This window comes from Martes martes, assembly GCF_963455335.1.
Source record: "Martes martes genome assembly, chromosome: X".
In the NCBI taxonomy this organism is placed as follows: domain Eukaryota; kingdom Metazoa; phylum Chordata; class Mammalia; order Carnivora; family Mustelidae; genus Martes; species Martes martes.
In genome coordinates this window covers 44,154,485-44,161,526 of record NC_137897.1, presented here as the reverse complement: position 1 = coordinate 44,161,526, position 7,042 = coordinate 44,154,485, and positions in this window count along the sequence as shown.

Genomic DNA, 7,042 nt, shown 5'->3' with positions numbered 1-7,042 from the left:
TGTTGCTGTGAATACTTCTGCACATGGCTCCTGCTGGGACCTAAGGCATGCAAATGTTCACCTTTATAAGATAGTGAAAAAATTACTTGTTTTGTAAAAAAAAAATATTTTAAAAAGTAGCATTAAGTGGGAATAGTAATACCTGCCTTGCCTCCCTTACAGATAGTTGTGAGCATAAAACAAGCTAATGGATGTGAAAACACATTCAGTACACTAAGAAGACATAGTTGGCCTGCTGGTTTTGAGTCCAAGTTCAGACTCCTAAATTTGACCCACGTGCATACTAGTTTCTAGGACCAGAAAGACCAAAACTATTCACTGTCAATTTAAAGTACTTCTAGAATTTTCTGATAAAAAAGGCTAGACTCTTAGATTCTGAGGCAGGTGTCTGTTTGTTTTTTTCTTACCTGATCAGCAGCCCTTCCTTGTTCTATACAGTAATAACACCTCAAATTTCCAAGGACATACATCTATTCTATTTTTGGAAGTTTCCTCAAGTGCTCTGCTCTCCCCAGCCAGGGAGAGATTTGCTAACTGTCATTGTCATAGATTTGTTTGTTTGTTTGCTTGTCCTCTAAAGACTCCTTTTACTTCTGGTAATTCCAGCGTGATTAATTGATTACAAAAATGGCCACAGTTGTTCACATCTTCCTGTATCTACATCATCTACAGCTCCTCCCATTAAGAGATGGCATCTGTTTCTCCAGCCTTCGAATCCAGACTAGTGTTTTGTTTTGGCCAGTAGACTGTTGCAGAAGTGATAATTATGCCAGTTCCAAGCCTAGGCTAGATGCTTCTGCTGACTCTTGAACTGCTGGAACTACTGTGAGAACAAGCCTGGGCTAGCCTTCTGGAGGGTCAGATCCAGTTGTCCAGCAATACCAGACAAGACCATCCTAGACCTGTCAACCCCCAGCCAACCCACCAGCAGACCACAGGTACACGAACCAAGCCAAGATCCCCCAAGCTGGGTCCAGAAAGCAGAGCTATGCAGCCAACCTGTAGATTCATAAGCAATAATAAATGGTTTGGTTTCAAACCACTGAGTGTGAGGATGGTTTATTAAGCAGCAGTTCTTACTCACATATCCAGCAATACGGTACAAGTTGTTTTATGCAGGATCAAGTTTTGGTAGTAGGAGGGTGTTTCAGGATATCTAGCCTTCTGTACTGCCTCTTCACTACTTCATTTCCTTCCTTGGCCTATCTCTAAGATTAACATTTCTCAGAGTTCCTGTTGTCAGCCAACTTCTCGCTATTCTTTCTCCTTGGTGAGATTCATCCCATCCCATGGCCTCAACTCTTACCTTTATATAGATGACTTCCAAATCTACCTCTACCTGAACTCTCCTGAGGAGATGCAGAGTTCAAATGGTCTGCTGGGCAAGGCCATATAATACTCTCCCAGAAAAAGCATAACTCAGTATTTTAAATGTGAAGTCTTGCTACCACTCCTCCATTGTTTCCTACGTCTCCTCCTATCTCCAGCTTGATTCCTCTGTGTTTGGCTTATGTTAGCACTATCCTCACACCACCCAGGCCAGAAACCTCATCATCCCATGTTCTCCTCATCCATCATGTCTAATCATTCTGCTGTGGTGTCTTATATCTGTCCCATCCTCTCCATCTCCACAGCCCACTCCCATGCTTCCTTTTTCTTCTTCATTTTCTCCTCCTTTTTTCTTGCTATCAAAGTTTGATCAGTGGTCTAGCAATCACTTGGGAGCCTATAAGAACTGCAGACTATTGAGCCCCACCTCAGATCTACTCAGTCAGAATCTGCATTTTAACAAGTTCCCTACGTGATTCATATTCATACTAGGGTACAATAAACAACTCTCTAGTTTGGTCTCAATCTAGATAGGTATAGGTCCTCACCAGTTTATAACCTATGCACTGAGTTTGTGGCACTCGAGCCTGGTTGAGTATCTGGGAAGTCTTCAATTTTCCATTTATCTTTTCATGAGTTCATCTTTTAAAAAAGAATATAACATTTATTAGTTGTTTTTTTAATACAGAAATACAAAGAAAGAAACTAAAATTGACCTATGCCTTGCCCAGATAACTCCAAATCACATTTTCTTTTTTTAAAAAAGGAAAATTTACCTAAAGTTAGACAATTAAAATAAAAATGTACAAAGTAATGACTGGAAAACCTCTAGCACTACCCCAATCCCAACCCCTCTCCTCAAATATAGCCATTCTTAATCAGAATTAACCTTCCAGGAAGTAATTAACCTTCTTGGAAATAATTAAGCATTTACTCGCATATATATATATATATACATATATATATATATATATACACACACACATATCTGTTTATTCTTTTGTTTAAAAAGAATTGTTTATTGTTTAGAAAGTATAATTTTTATTATCTGTCTATTCTTTTGTTTAAAAAGTATAAATTACTCCCTCTTAGTCATCATGATTTTTTGTACTTAATATATCTTAGAGATATTTCTTTATGAGCATATACAGACTTTTGTAATTTTTAACATTGCATAGTATTCCATTAGATGGATGATTCCATCAAATCATTTCCCTGTTGAGAAGTGCCTTGATTGCTTCCAGTTTTAGCTATTACAAACAAGGTTGCAATGATCATCCATGGACATATATTTTGGTGAACTTCTGCAAGGATATCTGTAGGGTAAATTTTTAGTGGCAAGATTATTAAGTATAATGAATGATTAGGATGCTTTTCTTTACAAGTAGAACACAACTCCAGCAGTAGGGTGAGCTATAGCTACACAGTTTCTATTCATCTCCATGTTCTGCAGTTCCTCCTTGGTCCAAGTGGATTTTTAAGCACATTCCCTGGACCAGCAGCCTCAGCAGCATCTGGGAACTTGTTACAAAAGGAAATTCTTGGTCCCTACCTCAGATCTACAGAATTTGAAATTCTGGAGATGGGGATCAGCAATTTGTGTTTTAACAAACTAGGTGATTCTGATGCATACTAAAGGCCAAGAACCATTGCTGTAGGCAGGGTAACAATGAGATGGCTGCCAGTGGCAGTGGATGCTGAGTCTCCTTCAAGTTCACAAAAACTTCTGATCCAGGCTTTCAAGTGAGCAAGACTGCCAAGGTGCACCCTAATTGGCTTGCTGATGTTACAAATCTTCCCTGAAGTAATAATGTCTGTGGCCAGAAGAACTAGGAATAGAATCAGTTTACCCCAAAATACATGGGCTAGGAGTGGGAAGACTAGGTATACAAATAAAAACTTATAAATTGGTAGAAAGGAAAAAGTGGGGGAATGATTGCTATGAATGCTCTAGCAAAGGTCACCACATTCAGTCAAAGAGTATGTGCATGATCTATTTTGATAAATATTGCCAATTTATACGTGGAAAATGTTGCCCCAACTTATAGTCTCACCAGTAGTGTATATCTAGTTCCTCATAACCTTGCTTGCTCTGCATATAATCAAACTTTAAACACTTCCCAATATGATAGGTGAAAATGGAATTTTACTGTTTCAATTTATATTTATTATATTTATATTTTATAAAACATAAGAAATATATCTCCTGTATATCTCATGGATGAGATTGAACATCTTTTCAAATCTTTATTTTTTAAATTTTTTTTATTAACATATAATGTATTATTTGCCCCAGGGGTACAGGTCTGTGAATTGTCAGGCTTACACATTTCACAGCACTCACCATAGCACATACCCTCCCCAATGTCCATAACCCAACCACCCTCTCCATATCCCCTTACACCGGCAACCCTCAGTTGGTTTTGTGAGTTTAAGAGTCTCTTATGGTTTGTCTCCCTCCTGATCCCATCTTCTTTCATTTTCTCCTTCCCTACCCCCCAAACCCCTCACTCTGCCTCTCAAATTCCTCATATCAGGGAGATCGTATGATAATTGTCTTTCTCTGACTGACTTATTTCACTCAGCATAATACCCTCTAGTTCCATCCACGTAATTGCAAATGGCAAGATTTCATTTCTTTTGATAGCTGCATAGTATTCCGTTGTATATATATATACCACATCTTCTTTATCCATTCATCTGTTGATGGACATCTAGGTTCTTTCCATGGTTTGGCTGTTGTGGACATTGCTGCTATAAACATTAGGGGGCATGTTCCCCTTCAGATCACTACATTTGTATCTTTAAGTTAAATACCCAGTAGTGCATTTGCTGGATCATAGGGTAGCTCTATTTTCAACTTTTTTTTAAAAGGTTTTATTTATTTATTTGACAGGCAGATCACAGGTAGGCAGAGAGAATGGAAGGGAAGCAGGCTCCCTGCTGAGCAGAGACCCTGACGTGGGGCTCGATCCCAGGACGTTGGGATCATGACCTGAGCCAAAGGCAGAGGCTTTAACCCATAGCCACCCAGGCGCCCCATATTTTCAACTTTTTGAGGAACCTTCACGCTCTTTTCCAGAGTGGCTGTACCAGCTTGCATTCCCACCAATGGTGTAGAAGGGTTCCCCTTTCTCCACATCCTATCCAACATCTATCGTTTCCTGACTTGTTAATTTTAGCCATTCTGACTGGTGTGAGGTATTATCTCATTGTGATTTCGATTTCTATTTCCCTGATGCCAAGTGATGTTGAGCACTTTCCTGCATCTGTGGCCATCTGGATGTCTTCTTTGCAGAAATGTCTGTTCATGTTCTCTGCCCATTTCTTGAATGGATTATTTGTTCTTTGGGTGTTGAGTTTGATAAGTTCTTTATAGATTTGGGATATTAGCCCTTTACCTGATATGTCATTTGCAAATATCTTCTCCCACTCTGTCAGTTGTCTTTTGCTTTTGTTCACTGTTTCCTTTGCTGTGCAAAAGCTTTTGATTTTGATGAAGTCCCAATAATTCATTTTTGCCCTTGCTTCCCTTGCCTTTGGCAATGTTTCTAGGAAGAAGTTGCTGTGTCTGAGGTCAAAGAGGTTGCTGCCTGTGTTCTCCTCAAGGATTTTGATGGATTCCTCCCTCACATTGAGGTCTTTCATCCATTTTGAGTCTATTCTTGTGTCCAGTTTCATTTTTCTGCATGTGGCTGCCCAATTTTCCCAACACCATTTGTTGAAGAGTCTGTCTTTTTTCCTTTGGACATTTTTCCTGCTTTGTCAAAGATTAGTCGACCGTAGAGTTGAGGGTCTATTTCTGGGCTCTCTGTTCTGTTCCATTGATCTATGTGTCTGTTTTTGTGCCAGTACCATACTCTTTTGATGTTGATAGCTTTGTAATAAAGCTTAAAGTCTGCAATTGTGATGCCACCAATTTTGGCTTTCTTTTTCAATATTCCTTTTGCTATTCGAGGTCTTTTCTGGTTCCATATAAATTTTAGGATTATTTGTTCTATTTCTTTGAAAAAATGGATGGGATTTTGATAGGGATTGCATTAAACACGTAGATTGCTTTTGGTAGCGTAGACATTTTCTCAATATTTGTTCTTCCAATCCATGAGCATGGAACATTTTTTCCATTTCTTTGTGTCTTCCTCAATTTCTTTCACGAGTACTTTATAGTTCTCTGAGTACAGATTCTTTGCCTCTTTGGTTAAGTTTATTCCTAGGTATCTTATGGTTTTGGGTGCAATTGTAAATGGAATTGACTCCTTAATTTCTCTTTCTTCTCTCTTGTTGGTGGTGTATAGAAATGCAACTGATTTCTGTGCATTGATTTTATATCCTGACACTTGACTGAATTCCTGTACAAGGTCTAGCAGATTTGGAGTGGAATCTTTTGGGTTTTCCACATAAAGTATCATATCATCTGCAAAGAGTGAGAGTTTGTCTTCTTTGCCAATTAGGATGCCTTTAATTTCTTTTTGTTGTCTGATTGCTGAGGCTAGGTCTTCTAGTACTATGGTTGAATATCAGTGGTGATAGTGGACATTCCTGCCATGTTCCTGATCATAGTGGAAAACCTCTCAGTTTTTCTCCATTAGGAATGATATTCGCTGTGGGTTTTTCATAGATGGCTTTGATGATATTGAGATGTGTACCCTCTATCCCTACACTTCAAAGAGTTTTGAACAAGAAAGGATGCTGTACTTTGTCAAATGCTTTTTCAGCATCTATTGAGAGTATCATATGGTTCTTGTTCTTTCTTTTATTAATGTATTGTATCACATTGATTGATTTACAGATGTTGAACCAACCTTGCAGCCCAGCAATAGATCCTACTTGGTCGTGGTGAATAATCCTTTTAATATACTGTTGGATCCTATTGGCTAGTATTTTGGTGAGAATTTTTGCATCTGTGTTCATCAAGGATATTGGTCTGTAATTCTCTTTTCTGATGGGGTCTGTCTGGTTTTGGAATCAAGGTAATGCTGGCCTCATAAAATGAGTTTGGAAGTTTTCCTTCCATTTCTATTTTTTGGGAACTGTTTCAGGAGAATAGGTATTAATTCTTCTTTAGATGTTTGGTAGAATTCCCCTGGGAAGCCATCTGGACCTGGGCTCATTGTTGGGAGATTTTTGATGACTGCTTCAATCTCCTTGTTGGTTATGGGTCTGTTCAGGTTTTCTATTTCTTCCTGGTTCAGTTTTGGTAGTTTATATACCTCTAGGAATGCATCCATTTCTTCCAGAGTGTCAAATTTACTGGCTTATAGTTGCACATAATATGTTCTTAAAATTGTTTGTATTTCTTTGGTGGTGGTTGTGATCTCTCCTCTTTCATTCATGATTTTATTTCTTTGGGTCCTTTCTCTTTTCTTTTTGATAAGTATGGCCAGGGATTTATCAGTCTGATTAATTCTTTCAAAGAACCAGCTCCTAGTTTCATTGATTTGTTCTACAGTTCTTTTGGTTTCTATTTCATTGATTTCTGCTCTGATCTTTATGATTTCTCTACTCCTGCTGGGTTTAGGCTTTTTTGCTGTTCTTTCTTCAGATCCTTTAGGTGTAGGATTAGGTTGTGTTTGAGACCTTTCTTGTTTCTTGAGAAAGGCTTGTATGGCTATATACTTTCTTCTCAGGATGGCCTTTTCTGCATCCCACAGATTTTGAACCGTCGTGTTTTCATTATCATTTGTTTCCATGAATTTTTTCAATTCTTCTTTAA